The 16415-nt window shown below is 35.7% G+C and overlaps 2 protein-coding genes across 2 annotated transcripts in view; both read left to right on the top strand.

The window, feature by feature from the left end:
* Window positions 1–16415, top strand: part of LOC144470049 (ras-specific guanine nucleotide-releasing factor 2-like) — a 66381-nt gene that overhangs the window by 31948 nt on the left and 18018 nt on the right. The gene's annotated exons all lie outside the window — the stretch shown is intronic.
* Window positions 12696–16415, top strand: part of Scp2 (Sarcoplasmic calcium-binding protein 2) — an 87908-nt gene continuing 84188 nt past the window's right edge. Inside the window, exon 1 of the mRNA XM_078180918.1 lies at window positions 12696–12942. The gene's annotated coding sequence lies outside the window, so the exon portion shown is untranslated. The remainder of the gene's footprint in view (window positions 12943–16415) is intronic.

Here is a 16415-nt window from a genome sequence, read left to right as displayed (position 1 = left end):
ACTCATTTATTTCTTCTCTAATTGTTTAACATCGCATCGATACCTTACTTATTAACTTCAATCTACAAATTTCATTAAATGTTTATACATTTTATAAATTCCTATTCATTATCCCTGCTTTTCTTTTATTAAATTCTTTGCGAATTTTCATCTACCACACGTCTTTAATCTCATACATTTAAATAATAACAAAAGTAATCGCACAATCTACCAATCGACATGTATTCGCATAATTAATTTCTCGAAATTCAGTAGCGTGGTCGCAGGTCGCAGAGGCAAGAACAAGCGAGGAAAAACAGTATAGCAAGCGTGGTTGGTGAAAAAGCAGGTCGCCTGCAACGTATAAACGAGTAATTCCGACAGGAACGCGAAATCTTTCTGTTGCGATTGCTAAATACGAGAATAGCGATCATACCGTGAGTCGGGCAGCGACGGCGTCGGGGAAGAGGAAAAATATCGCGAGGTTCGCGTTTCGAGGTGTGAATTATCGATATAAAAAGGGAATGAAGTCCATTATACCCGGGGGCGACAATATAAAGGGTGACGTTACGACGAAAAGTTGTGAGCCAAGCAATTTCGTTCTTAGGAGGCTGTATTACAGCGCTGAATAAATCTTGAAGCGAGCCACCTTTACTCCGCGGACCTACTTAGAGATTATTATCAGCCGCGATACGTGACAAAGTGCAAACGGTATTCCCACTTCTACGAACTTCCTATCACGACAAACTGAACATGCGTTATCAACAATGATCGCCGTTGAAATTTCGGCGGCGCTTTACGTACGTCGCTGAACTTTCCTGTAATTTACAGCCGGCGGCACCGGGAACGGTGAATTAGTATTAATATCTAGGGAAATATTAAAAATTAGAGAGCTATTACGAATTTAGGGAGATATTAAAATTGATGGAAATATTACATTTTATGGAAATGGTGAAATTGACGGAAATATCAAAAATTATAGAAATATTAAAAATGAGAGAGATATTAAAATTTAGGTGGAATATTAAAATTTATGGGAATATTAAAATCTAGGTGGAATATTAAAAATCAAGGAAATATTTATTCCTTTCATATCTTACGTATAGCAACGAAATTATTATTTACATAAATTTTTAGGTTAACAGTAATATACATATAGAATGTATCAATCTTACACTGTAAAATTTTATTTAAGAGGGAATCCAATTTTAAATTAAACTTGAAAATGGAGGGAAAGTTCTTGAAAAGTAACAACAAATTTAAATTATAAATTATATTGTCGTTGACAGGTAAAACGTGTCCTTTGAACGATCGAAACAATGTTTTAATGTTATTTCTTCTGTTTCGATGAAACCTCAATATTATAAATTCTATTATGCATTCGTGAAAAGAGATATTAATACGGCTTTTATTTATACGATAACGTGTGTCCGGAAATAAAAATAATATTACATTTGTCGCATGTACTAACATGTCGAATGCAATAGAATGCAAATCGCAATTGTTAATCTTATTAGAGATCAAATAAAATTCCCAATGGCACAAGAGCTATGGTGGTTTATACGACTTTCCACTCCCTTTGACAATTTTCCAGTGATCGATGCTTTTTAAAATAAATTTATTCCTTTTGATAAACAGTTTCAATGGATCCGAAATGGCATGAATGTTTTACAGAAACAATTGTTGCGTACAATAAAATATGATCATTTTCAGTCTCGAATATCGTGGCAAGAAATATTTATTTGAAATAATATGTTGCTATGATAAATATTTATATGATGTTTGTATGAAACAAATCTTTATATCCAATAATTGGATTTTCTTCATTAGGCATTATGGTTGTTAGAATAATCATACTGTGCCATAATATGATAGTACTATACTGTACCATAATATATTGTACTAGCATTAATAGTATATTAATAGTACTATACTGCAATAATAAATATATTAATAATATCATACTGTACCATAATATATTATACTGAGATTAATATATATTAATAGTACTATACTGTACAGAATATATAGTACTCGAATTAATAGTACATTAATAGTACCATACTGTACCATAATACATTATACTAGGATTAATATATATTAATAGTACTATACTGTACCATAATATATTCTACTCGAATTAATAGTACATTAATAGTACTATACTATACCATAATATACTGTACTAGCTTTAATAGTATATTAATAGTACTATACTGCACCATTATATATTGTACTGGTATTAATATATATTAATAGTACCATACTGTACCATAATATATTATACTAATATTAGTATATATTAATACTACTACATTATACCATATTGTATCTAGCACCAAATCGAGAAATCTCCTAATTTCCAAGACTTTTCTTTAGTATTAATTTACAGTTGTTACGACAATGTTGATAAAACATAATCGGGAACAAACACAGAGGTAAGAAAATGTGATTTTCCGTAGGTATATAGACGATGGTATATAAAACGATTAATTGCAAGATAGTACCAAGAAAGTTCCCTCTTGAAATCGGATTCAAAGGAGTGGAGAGAAAGATCTCGGAGTATTATGAATTCTATTAGTATTCCTAAGATCCTTCTCCCAATGCTATCCTAAATTTTCTAAAGTGACGACTGGTCTCCAGGTAGCAATTGCAAACTTTTGAAATCAGAGATCGGAATCACGCGGACGGTTCCACGCCGATTATGTTCGTATGGGAACCGGAATAAAAAAAAACTTCCGTATCAATTCCATTGCTCGAAACTTTATGACATGCTTAATTGCTTGGAACGGAGCCATTTTGACGCAAAATTTTACATTATTATTAATACAAAATTTGATTGGGCAATCATCAATTCTATACTATTTTATTGAATAAGTAATAATATAAATTTACTATAGAATTTATGGTATATATTTTACAATTTATAATATATATTCTATTGAGCACCAAATAATACATGCAGGTTTATTAAACAACTAGTTCCAATTTAAATTACCAAGATCAACACCATTTTGTCACCCGTTCTCACTGTTAAAATTACAAAAATTATATAAACAAATAAATAAGTCACGTAAATAGAGTTTCATAAATATTTATACTTAAACTTTATTAAATTAGTTTGTAATAATGTAAATATTATTACAAACTCGCATAATATTAAATTACAATCTGTATGAAATTAATGTACAAGCTTTACATAATTAACGTCACGTGTCAACATTGTAAAATAATTTCCCTAAAGTACACTTTCCACTTTGGATAAATATCATAGTTAATAATTTCGACGCGTTTATTTTACGTAAATGTTAAATCGCTTTTCTGGTAATTTTACGTACCGTAGCAATGCAAATTTAATTGTTAACAGACGAAATGTTCGACGTTACGGGCGAACTCTGTTCGAAACAAATAATCTGACGATCAAGGTCGCTGTTCCAGTTAGCAGGCCGCTACTCCATTTCTCGTGTCTTAATTCTACTGACCTGTTCCCCGTATCTCTGTGGACAAAAGTCAGTTAACAGAGCGTAAAAATGAGAACTGTTCTTATTTATTGACCTTGGATCGTTAATATCTTACCGAACGACTATAATCGATTCATTAGTGAAGGGATACGAGACAGTTCACATTTCTTATATTATACCTAATTTTTATTTATACCTAATTTTTATTTATACCTAATTTTTATTTATACCTAATTTTTATTTATACCTTATTTTTATTTATACCTTATTTTATTATACCTAATTTTTATATTAATTTTTCTAACAATTTAATCGCTTTTAATACTTGGACAATGAGTTTGGGGTCTAGCTTGACCCACAGTGTAAATGTTAATAATTGGGACAATTTTTTAATCTCTATTTTAAAAATATAACGCATAACAAACAATATATCTAGTCCTAAGAAATAAATAATATTCTTAGCTACAACACATAAATTAAATGTTATATTTTATTTTAATCAAATCTGTCAAAGCTAAATTCGTCTAGCTACCAAACTGATCCAAGAGGGCACAGTAATCGGTTACGCACAGTAACTAACAGATAGCAAACAATATATCTAACAAATAAATAATGTTCCCAGTCACAATAAATAACTTAAATTTCATGCTTCATTAATATCAAATATATGAAAGCTAAATTTTACTAGCAACTGATCCAAGAGCACAGTAATCGGGGGCGCACAGTAACTGGCACATCCACCCTAGAAATAACAAGCGAGAAAGGAGACGAGCTTTAAAACGGTTCTCCTTCGACCGCGGGAGAAAGATTCCGATAAAAGATCGTCTTCGCTCCGTGGGTGGGAAGTTGCTTACGTTATTTAAGCTCGAGGGTCGGCAAACCGTGTCTCTCGCTCTCTCGCGGGCTGTCGACAGCCGAGAGATACGATCTGCTGTTCACCAGGCCCGGAAGGTGGCCAAGCGGAATTCTTCAGTTTCGAAAAATCGTCGACGTCTGCGAGTGCTGAGTCGACCGTTGCCGGGGACGGCGAAAACGTAAGGGTGTCTCGAGACCGCGAAAAGTAGGCTCGAGGACGACACGAGCCCGGCCGACCACCGCGCGATCGAATCCCCACGATTTCTCCGCTGTCTTTCCTTCGGCTTGCCGCTGATTTGTCACACTTCCCCGCGGCCGCTTGAACTCTCGCCGCAATGTCGAATGAATGATCGCTTCTCGGCTGAGACGACGACGAGTCGCGATACCAGGTGTAAACATACGAGTACCGCGTCTGTACATTTTCACTGCAACGCGTTCCCGCCCCTCCGCGCGTCGTTTTATCAAGATCCAACAGTATTTTTCACTGGCGTCTGTTGAGCAGTGAAAACTTACTAAGATGTTGGAAACTTGTTGGATATTTGCGTGCTTCGAACTGGTTATCAAGAATGATTGCTGTAATAAAGCTGGTCATTTTTATTTTTATTGTTGGGCGGTTTGTGTCTCTTTTAACCCTCTTGCGCTCGAGTGACGCTTTGTTCATTTTATTATGTTAGGTTATGTTTTAATGTTGTTATTATATATTTATTGTTATTTCAGATATTGTATTGGATTATATATATTTTATTATTATTGTTATATATTTGTTCTGGTTATACATATTTTATTTTATCGTGTATTATGTTTATATTGTATATTTTATTACACTGTATATTGTATACTATATGTTATATTGTATTCCGTATTGTACAATACTATAATATTGTATTGTATTCTATATTTTACTACATATCGTATTGTATTGTGTACTATACTGTATATTATATATTGTAGTGTATTGTATATTATACTTTACCTTACATATTTTATTGTATTGTGTACTATACTGTATTCTGTATATTCTATTGAATTGTGTATTATACTGTACACTCTACATATATTTTATTGTATTGTATTGTACTTTATATAGAATATTATATATTTTATTGTATTGCACTGTATATAGAATATTATAATATTGTATCGTATGCTGTATTATAGTGTACTGTATATTGTATTATACTGTGCATTTTACTGTATATTACATACTATATTGCACTGTATATTATACTGTATATTGTACTGTGTATTGTACTGTGATTATACTGTATACTGTACTGTATATTATACTGCATATTGTACTGCATACTGTACTGTATATTGTATTATATACTGTACTGTATATTGTACTGCATACTGTATTATATATTGTATTACATACTGTATTGTATATTATACTGTCTATCGTATTACATATTATATTACATCGTACAGAGTATCATATTACATAATAACATATTTAACAACACACACCACATAACACTAAATCATCCAAATATTCCAACAAAAGCTAAACGAACGACAGAATAAAATCGAAACAAACCCAGACACTTCGATTTTCACGAAAACAAGCTTCTTTCTAATTTCCATAGGACTATCGACGGTAGAAAGCGACATACGCCGAGGTGATAGGCGAGAAGCCTTAATTAATAGGTGTGGTATTACACACAAGGATCCCAGCCGATAGCAATTTATGCCTCTTATAAATCAAGCGAGCTGACGTGCACGAAACCCATGAAATCCGCGTCGAAGGTGGTAGGTAAGTTGTGGTTTGATTGACGGAAGCCAGTAAATGGGAGCATCGCCACCCCGAGATGTCATACAGTGGTGCTGGAAACCTCCGGCGTTCAACGTCCCGTCTAGAAACGGTCGCGATAAGGGAGACCCGGAGCCCCCGTTCCAGAAATCTCTTAACGATATCATAAATTCGGATTTTCGATCCTTGCGGATCGACCGTTTCGGGGGGAGAAAACGACGATTCTCTTCGTGGCATCGTTCACCGAATTCCGCCCGTCAGAACACAACCCCCGTGCGCCGTATACGATTCTCGCGCCGCCTTGTTCATTTTTATTCGGTCTCTCTCTCTCTCTCTCTCCCTCTCTCTCTCTCTCTCTCTCTCTCTCTCTGTGCGTCTCTTCTGTTTCCATCAAAACAGCCACGTGCGTCGATAGAGCATCGGATTTCCGGGATTTTTTCTGAAAAACTGAGACTAATGGGTCGAGAAATATTTTCGCGTTTAATCCTTTGCCCTGCGATTTATTGGCTACGCTGATTTATATTCATTTGTTACTTATAAATTGTTATGTCAGGCAGGGTATTTATGTTTGGTATGTGACAAGTTTGGCTTAAGTATTATATATTAATATTGATAAGATATATTTCAAAGAGTTATTTCAGGAGAAATATAAATAAATAAAATTAACAAATAATTGATAATTCAAGAGAACTCATTTCGATAGTTTTAATTCATTGCTAGATGAATACCCCGGTCCGATGTTTCATTTATTAACTAACGATTTCTCCGATCTTTTAATTACTTGATCGGTCAAATGGCTTCGTTATTTACTTACACGACAAGCGTTGCTTCAATGTTAAGTATTATAAAATTATATATTATTTTTTATTTCTATATACAATAAACAATTATATATTATATCTTAAGTATTATAATATTAATAAAATATATTTCAAAGGGTTATTTCAAAACAAAAATCAGTAAAAATAAATATAACTAACAAAATGATTAGTCATTAAAGAGAACTCAGACAGTCTCGATAATATTTTAATTTATCGAATGCCCGGATTTGATGTTTCATTTATTAATTAACAAGATCTCCGAACGTTGTCTTTTATTTATTTGATCGGTCGCATGGCTTAGTTGCTCGTTTTGAAGGTACTCGGCGATAGTGAAATGCAGTTGCGATGCGAAATGACTCCATTTCCTCGTCGACTCGGTTCGTAAACTAATTTCTCCGGCGAAAATAAAAACGACGTCTGCGCAGCCGGCTGCCCGAAACATTTGCCCAGCTGTCGAAAAATCGTTTCCCGATTCGAAATTGATTTTTGCATTTGATACGCCGATCGCCTGACAACGATTTCAGCGACGCCCCCGACGTCCTAGACAATTTCGCTATAGGACGTTGCTAGCGTACGCTCGACGCTAGGACCGACAATTTGTTGTTAACATTCGCAGGGTTTCGCGATTGTTTTCGGACTCAAATCGACGCGTCGCCGCCGCGTTAAACACTGGCATAATGGACTGCCACGATTTCATATCTTGGAATTTCAGCTCTTTCCTCGAGTGTCAGCCATCGTCGCCGGTTTCTATGGGACGCCGCAGGAACCCGAGCACAATGGAAACATCGCGAGCAACGGCATGCATACACACGCAATCCAATAAAACAATGTACACTTTAATCCAATAACGTTGGTTGCTTCCAGCGCGTTACTTCGCCACGCATAACAGTCTTAATACAGGGGTTTTTTTTTACTTCTCGGTGGACCATACCGTGCAGCATACCAGATACCATCCCCGGCAGGATATGTTCAATGAATATTGATAACGCAATTCTTGGAGGAATTGGCGCGGCGCGAATTCGACTGCCGAAATTGCCATTGTGACTGTGCGATTGATGAATATTTACGAAAATGGTCGGACACTGTTTTTAAAGAAATGTAACGATCTTGAAACGTGTACGCCTCTTCGTTGCCAGATCGTCATTGCCAGATCATCGAAATTTCTGGTGATTTGCGAAAATGTAATTGGAAATTGAACGAATATAAGAGTAATAAATGTTAAGGGAAGTAATGGTGTTAACCCTTTGCACTCGAGTGGCGCCTCTGATGAGCCAATAAAAATTGTTGTATAATTAACAAAATAATGTTGGCATTATCGAATATACTTCTGTTAACAAGACTCAATTTCACATACACAAATTATATTAAGCACTAAACTACGGCTGGTGAAAATAGCAATTTTGGATCTAAGCTTGAAATGGTTCCGAGTGCAAAGGGTTAACATTGTGAAACGATGTTGATAATAAGTAGTGTGTAAATTCTATTTAAAAAGTTGCAGCGACGTTGTAACCTTGAAGCGTCGCTTGACTAGAAAACTGCGATGATCGTCGAAATTTCTACCTGCAGTCACGCGCATTTCACGTCATATCACGTGAATGTTTATAGTGTTACAGGAAATAACATCTAATATACTGGGTGAACGAAATCGTTGCGATTACTGTTGGCTGTTTTACTTGTTCTCTGTAACGCGAAGATATTACGAAGTGAAATATTAATTCGTTGCGGAGGGATAAATGTAATGATTAATACAAAAATTTGTTTCAAGGGCACTTCTTGCGATTTTAATGTTATTTGAACGTCAATGAAAAGGGGAATATGTAATTTGATCATTGTAATAAAGATAGAGATAAATATGATTGGATATAGGTGAATATAGTTGGGTAGAGGCGAATAATAGAGGTGAGTAGAGGTAAATAGAGTCGAATAGATTTAATTTGAGTTGGATAGAGTTAAATAGAGTTGAATAGAGTCGATTAGAGTTGACTAGTGTTAACTAGAGTTAAACACAATTGACTAGAGTTGCATACAATTGAATAGAATTGATTAGAGTTGAATGATAGAGTTGATTATAGATGAATAAAATTGAATAGAGTCGAATAGAATTTACTAGAATTGACTAGAACTGTATATAAATGAATTGAATTGAATATAGTTGAGTACAATTGAGTACAATTGAACACAATTCAATACAGTTGGATACAGTAGAACCATAGAGTTGAATAGAGGTGACTATAGTTGAATAGAGTCGAATAGAGTCGATTAGAGTCGACTAGAATTGACTAGAGTTCAATACAGTTGAATAAAGTTGCGTACAATTGAATAGAGTTCAATAGAGTTCAATAACAGAATTGAATACAGGTGAATGAAGTCGAATAGAGTCGAATAGAGTTGAATAGAGTTAAATAGAAAAGAATAAAGTTGAATAGAGATGAATAGAGTTGAATAGTGTTCAACACGGTTCAACAGAGTTAAATAATAGAGTTGAATAAAATTAAATAGAGTCAAATAGAGGTAAATAGAGTCAAATAGTGGTTAATAGAGTTGAATATAGTTGTGTAGAGTTGAACAGGGTTGAATGCAGTCGAATAGAGTTGAATAACAGAATTGAATAGAATCAAATAGAGTGAAATAGAGTCAAATAGAATCAAATAGAGTCAAACAGAATAAAATAGAGTCAAACAGAATCAAACAGAATCAAATAGAATCAAATAGAGTCTAACATATCGAAATGAAGCCAAATAAAAACGAACATTACCAGATAATGTTAAACAAAGTGAAATAGATCTACCACAAAATATGCTGCTTCCAACTAAAAAATGTTCCACTTCGACGATTCCTCGCGCCATCAAAAATCCAAGTAAAATATTTCGGAGGATCAAGTGAATTCGCTCACCCTGTACATTTACAATTTCGTGTTCCAGCAGCAATGTCACTCGGCCCGAGCCTTCCAGCAAACGTTAGCATCGGGAAACAGGGGGATAAAGGTGTAAACGTGGTTGCACTATGCGCCAGACGACTATAACAAATCGCGGGCAACCGTGTATCATTATCGATTAGCGAACGTGGTGTTAAGTTATTCCGCGCGCGCGTTCCATTCAACCGGGAATGATACCGGGACGCGGGAGAAAAAAATGTTTCGACATTCGGCCGTCCGTCGCCATTATCATACCAATTAGTTTGTTTAATTGAGGTTCCATTGTACGCCTGTCGACACGTATCAATCATTGCAAACGCGCATGCAATTGTTTCTCCATCTGGTTCCATATCGGCAACGGTACACGAATCCTCTGCCGCACGGATTGATCTTGGCAGTCATTCAGATGCTCGATGATTCCCTGCCGCGATTCTTGATACCGCAGTAACAACGAGTCCAACACTTTGCGGACGTCTTGGTGCTCTCTTGAGCATCGCGTGGTGCACGATGCTTGCGAATGCAGTTCCTCGCAATCAATTCAGTCTTTTATAGTCGTAGATAATGCTCGTTGTAAAGCAATATTGTGTGAATTATATCGACATTAATTTACTCTTTATTTCGTAGAACAATGATATTCACTTTTTGAGGAATTGAATGATTTATTTGCAAAATTTGTTTATATGCATTTAATGTTCGATTTGTTTGATCCCATTCATTTGATCGAAGTCGTGATTATTATTTAAAAAAAATATATATATATATATATTCATTTAATAGGAGACCGAAGGTGTGTCATTATTGTCTTGTTAATAATTATAGTTATTAGAAACTAAACTTACTATGTTATTAATAATTACAGTTATTATTCGGTTAATAACTACAATTATTATCTCGTTAATAATTAAACTTATTGTCTTATTAATAATTACAATTATTATCTCGTTAATAACTACAATTATAATCATATTAATAATTATAATATTAGAAATCCTGTCAATTTCTTAAATTGTTCATGAACTTATCAGAAAATCAAATTTCTGTTTTACCTTTTTATTTTCGATTGCAGACGAATGTAAATCGTGTAGCACAATATATCAAAAGAATTTGATCCTATCAATATAGATTTCGGTGTGCGGTAAATTCGGTAAACGGTATTGGAATCCGCATCCCCGTTTTGAGAGCCCGTAAATTCGTTCGGCTGTCAGTTACAGCGCCAACAACAAAAATTATGCAGTTGCGTTTACAAAGGCGGGGCGGCAGCGGTCCGCGAAATCTTCGGAAACACATTTTTCGAGAATATCGTTCACCGATTGCCCTGTTAGACCTGCTTAACAAATAATTCTGCAAAATAATAAGAATACACGCACGTTTCTACTTCCTCAACGCATATTATTCGATTTCGTTGTTAACAATTACAGGACTCGATTTTATAAGGTTTAACTTCTATTGTTGGAACAGCCTTTCGCGGCTTCAAGCATTATGCAGTGGAGAATGGTAATATAGCTGATTAATTGGATAGTGAATCATAATTATTGCTTCGTACCACTAATATGTAACGCTATTAATTTTAGATAATTCATCGATTCAGATTTATTGCAAATTCACTGCTCGAGAAACTGAACTAGGCGACCGAAGAAGCTTCGGCACGTGTATTGTAAATCTAATTGCGTTTAATTTATTTATATGGGAATTTTAGTGATTCGTAAATCGCATGCTTTAATGTTAAATAAATATAATTTTAATATTACATAAATATAGTAATAGCAATAAGTATACTTAATGTTGAATGACTTATTTGCATTTTATTCCACAGTGCTGGAGAAACGAGTAAGACGCTTGCTATATTTGATAGTTTATATTTATGTATATATTATGTGTATTTTACATCTACAAATTTCAATAAAAGATATAACGTGAAAATATCGTGTGCCGGTATATAATTATACATATTTATAATATATATAATATTATTATACATTTATTATTGGCATCTGATTGTAAGTCCGGAGTATCTTGATAAATAAAGAAAATTCATATCTATATAATAATATTATATATACATAATAATATATATATAAATATATAATTACCAAGATCAAAATAAATATAAATAATGCCAAAAGTAAAATCTGTCAAGGTTATCCTCTTGGTGGTCGATTGTCGGCAGTGAACGTGTTAAATATATATAACAAATAACATTATAAAACTATACCATCCTACAGTTAACACGTTCGTCGCCGACAATTAGACACTAAAATCCCCATACAATGAAAGCAATTTAATTAATTGAAATAAAACTAAAAAGTTCAAATTTATCATAGGGGATAACATTAGAACTCTTTCGCATTCGAAAAATCATAGCCGAATTCATTTTGCTCGAATATATCGCAATAAAAATAAATTTTCAAAATTGGTCCGAAATCAATGTCACCCAGACACGGGCGACGCGGCGACGAACGTGTTAAACCCAAGCAATTAATAAATAAACAGCACCTTCCGAATCAAAGAACATCATCCTAATAAACCCATCTGCCGCACCAACAACGATCCACTAAATCATTAAGTCGTTCCAATTGCCATAGAGCGTCATCCCCGGGCGTGCCAGAAAGAAAAAAAAGTGATACAGCTGCCCTATCTTACAGACCGGCCGGGGTGGAAAGCAGCAAAGCCAGCGGAATCCGTGTCCCTAAATCTTCTAGGATCGGCTGAGAGGCGTGAAACATTCGATTTGAAATATGAACGAGTGGCATCGATATGACGCGCGATTGGAGCACGTGGTGGTTCCCGCGTCCGCCGGACCGAAGGAGCCTAGCGGCCGCAGCTTAGGAGGCCGATCTGCGCAAGCACAGGTGCACAAGTTCGAGGGTATAAAGAGGAGAAACCCGAGCCCGCTGCGCGCACTTTGTGCTTCATCTGTCCGTCATTCACGTCGCACGCCTCGTTGTTTCGCATCGCAGTGCACACACAACCTCGCTCCGACGTTTACCGAGACACACGGCTGCGATTTTACTCTCGGGCCAAGGAGCCACACACCGCTGCACCGGAACTCACCACCGACCGACCGACCGACCGACCGACCGACCGACCACCGTCACCGCGGGCCACCCTTCCGCGCGCCCTTCGGCTTCGCCAGATTCGCACCTCGACCGATCCGGCCAGGTAGGTGCACGCATCTTCGCTAAAAACGATACCGAATAATCGCGCGAATGTGTGAGCAACGTGTTCTTCTTTTTTTCTTTTTTCTTCGAGAAACCGCAGGACGACGGAACAAATAATCCTTTTTCTCGAAGGAGTACGCGCGTTAGATGGACGCGGTGGACGGCGGCGTTAAAGCCAGCAGGATTTTAAGTAGATCCCGTTCGCACGGGTTTTCAAGGGATCGGTGAAAGTGTGGGCCACCAGTGATCGGATTATTCGCGGGGATTAATTAGACCGGGGACCGTGACGACTCGCCTTTCAAAGGCTCTGTGATCGCGTTGTAATTGTAGACACGGTGCCACGCCGGGATTGGCAGGAACGACGAACATTAGTCGAGGGGTGGGTGTCTTATTATCCGACGACTGACCTAGAAAAAGGGCTACGCCGTGCTCTGTTTAGGGAACGGCTGGCGGGACGGCACGCGTTTATGTGGGCCAGGGCACGTCGAGTCCGCTGTTTCGAGGCTTCGCGGACATTTTCAGACCTTTTTGTCGAGATTTGGCCGCCGATGGAGCGACGAGTACTCGAACGCGGTTTGCTGCGAGCTGGGGAGGGTACGCTTTAAAGGAAATGTAACGCGATGGGGACGTTGCGAGGGATTAGGCTGGTTAGGGGAATATTTTTTGGGGGAGGTTGTGATACGGTATTTGGATACTTAGGATATTCTGGGTGAGATTAGGTTCGAAGAAATGTAAAAGGGAACTGTGAGGGAATGCTGGTAATACTTGGACTATTTAGGCGTATTTTGGAGAGACGGTTTTATTGTTGTAGCCTTTGTGATATAGCATTTGTTAATTTGGAAAGTGGGTATTTAGGATAGTCAAGATGATTAGTTTGCTCCGACGAAATATAAAACAATAGGACGTTGGAAACGATTTGACTGTCTAGATAAAAATTTGAGAGATCATATTATTGTTATAAACTTTGTGATACGGCGTTTGTTAATTTTTAAAGTGATGGAAATAGAAAAATAATTGAACAGTCAAGACAAGACAGAACCCGGGTAATAATTACACTGTTTTAGTAAATTTTAGAGAATAAATTTTATTGTTATAGTCTTTGTGATAGAGAATTTGTTAATTTACAAAATGGGATATTGAGGATAGTCAAGATGATTAGTTTACTTCGACGAAATGTAAAATGATAGAACGTTGGAAACAATTAGGCTGATTACGTTAAAATTTAAAGGAAGATTTTATTGTTATAAACTTTGTGATACGGCGTTTGTTAATTTTTAAAGTGATGGAAATAGAAAAATAATTGGGTAGTCAAGACAATCAAGACTGAATGTTCTATTAAAACGTTTCTATTTAAAAGGATGGAACATTGGAAATAATTACACCGTTTTAGTAAATGTTGGAGAGAAGATTGTATTATTATAGACTTCGTGATACGACGTTTGTCAATTTTAATAGTGACAGAAATATTACAATAATTGAACAGTGAAGATCGCCTCGAGAAAATATAAGATAATAGAATATTGGAAACGATTAGACGCGTTTTACATAAAAATTCGTGGCGAGATCGTATTGTTACAGACTTTGCTAAACAGCGTTTGTTAATTGTTAAAGTGACGGAGATTGTTAAAATAACTGGACAGTGAAGATAATTAGATCGCTTCGAGAAAATGTAAAACAAGAGAACGTTCGCAACGATTAAGCCGTTTGGATAAAAATGTCAGAGAACATCTTATTGATACAGACTTCATAAAACAACGTTTATTAATTTTGACAAAATTAACACACGTTAAGTGACAAAATAATTAAGATGATAGAAAGTTGAAGATAAATGGATTGCTTCGACAAAATATAAAACAATAGATCATTGATCTGTATAAACAAGGATTTTAGCAAAATTAATCTCTTTAAATAAATTTTGGAGAGAAAATTTTACTGATAAACACTTCGTGAAACAATATTTGTTAATTTTGCAAATGCCATTACCGTCAGCAGCGTTGAAGTGCTTCATTTTTCTGCGGAGGGCACCCGAATCGTGAACAATTGCGAAAATAATAATAATTATACAATGTTGCAATGCTGTAATCATAATGCAAATGCAATAATCTTGTTTTGGCACATTTAGGTTCATATTTTAATAAATTTATATATTACTATGTCTTCAATCCTCACTTTGCCTATAATATAAATTAAATTTTCTCAAAACAATATAAATTAATTCTTTTCAAAATAGAATAAATTCACTCTTTTCAAAAATAATATAAATTCACTCTTTCAAAAATAATATAAATTCACTCTTTCCAAAATAATATAAATTCACTCTTCTCAAAACAATATAAAACCACGTTTTTCAAACTGATATAAATGATCCTTAATTATTAACATACCGAAGCTAATATTCGCCGAAATTGTTTAAAACCCGCCTGAAAAATTCGACGAAAGTGTCTTCGCTTCGTCATCACATTAACATATATCAATCATCAATCGCTTGTACCATCCCACGCGTCATTTAAATTAAATGCGAACAGCTTTCGCCTTTTTTTTTCATCGATCGGAGAATCTGTCGCAATTTCTAAATGTCAAGGTCATTCCTATTTATTTTAAACGAAATGATATCGACCCGCGATCCTGCCGATGCGTCGCCGCGTCCGAAGACGTCGGGTAATTTTTACGATCGAATCTGTTAGCTCGGGAGAAACGCGTCAACGTTCGACGTTCGCGTTCTTAACCCTTTCGCTGCGGCAGGTCCGAGGCACCGTCGCTGAACGGAAACTCGCGACATTTCCATGCTTAAAGTTTATTGCACAATACGTTCCGATATCGTTGCAACAAATAACAGTTTTAAGAAATTTTCAGAACCATTAAGCTTTAAGGAGTGATTAATCTAATATATCACTAAAATTCACAGAATATGTTCGGCCGACAATAAATAATGTTGCCGTCAACTACAGACACAAGTCGTATACGCATCGTTTCGATGCCGCATATATGCGGCGCTCGGCGCGAAAGGGTTAAAGTCGACGCTCGAAAGAACGACGCCAGCCTAAACGCGAATACATTCGGGCGATGTTTAATAAATCTAAACGCTACCGAAACTCGGTAGCCCCTCCGCTGTTACAAGTATTTTTCTCAGCGCGGAGTAACGAGCCGGATCGACCGAAGTAATTGAAAGTTGTACGGTTTGATGAGAAAAGAACAGGAAGATCCTCGAAGTTTCAGCAAATATGATCTTTAAATTAGGAACTTTCATTATGTTCTACTGAAATATCTTCTCTTAGGGCATTACCTTTTATCAATAGACTTTTCTGTGCAATTAAAATCGAAATGATTCTTTTTTCCAATATTATTCTACCGTTTAAAGATTATTCTTAATGTTGTTATTTAAATACGAATTATGTAAATGTTGTTATGACTTTTCTGTATAATTAAAATTGCGGTGATTCTTTTTTCCAATCTTGTTCTGCCGTTTAAAGATTA

This window comes from Augochlora pura, chromosome 5 (genome assembly GCF_028453695.1).
Source record: "Augochlora pura isolate Apur16 chromosome 5, APUR_v2.2.1, whole genome shotgun sequence".
Taxonomy (NCBI): domain Eukaryota; kingdom Metazoa; phylum Arthropoda; class Insecta; order Hymenoptera; family Halictidae; genus Augochlora; species Augochlora pura.
This window is presented reverse-complemented; position numbering and strand designations above follow the sequence as displayed.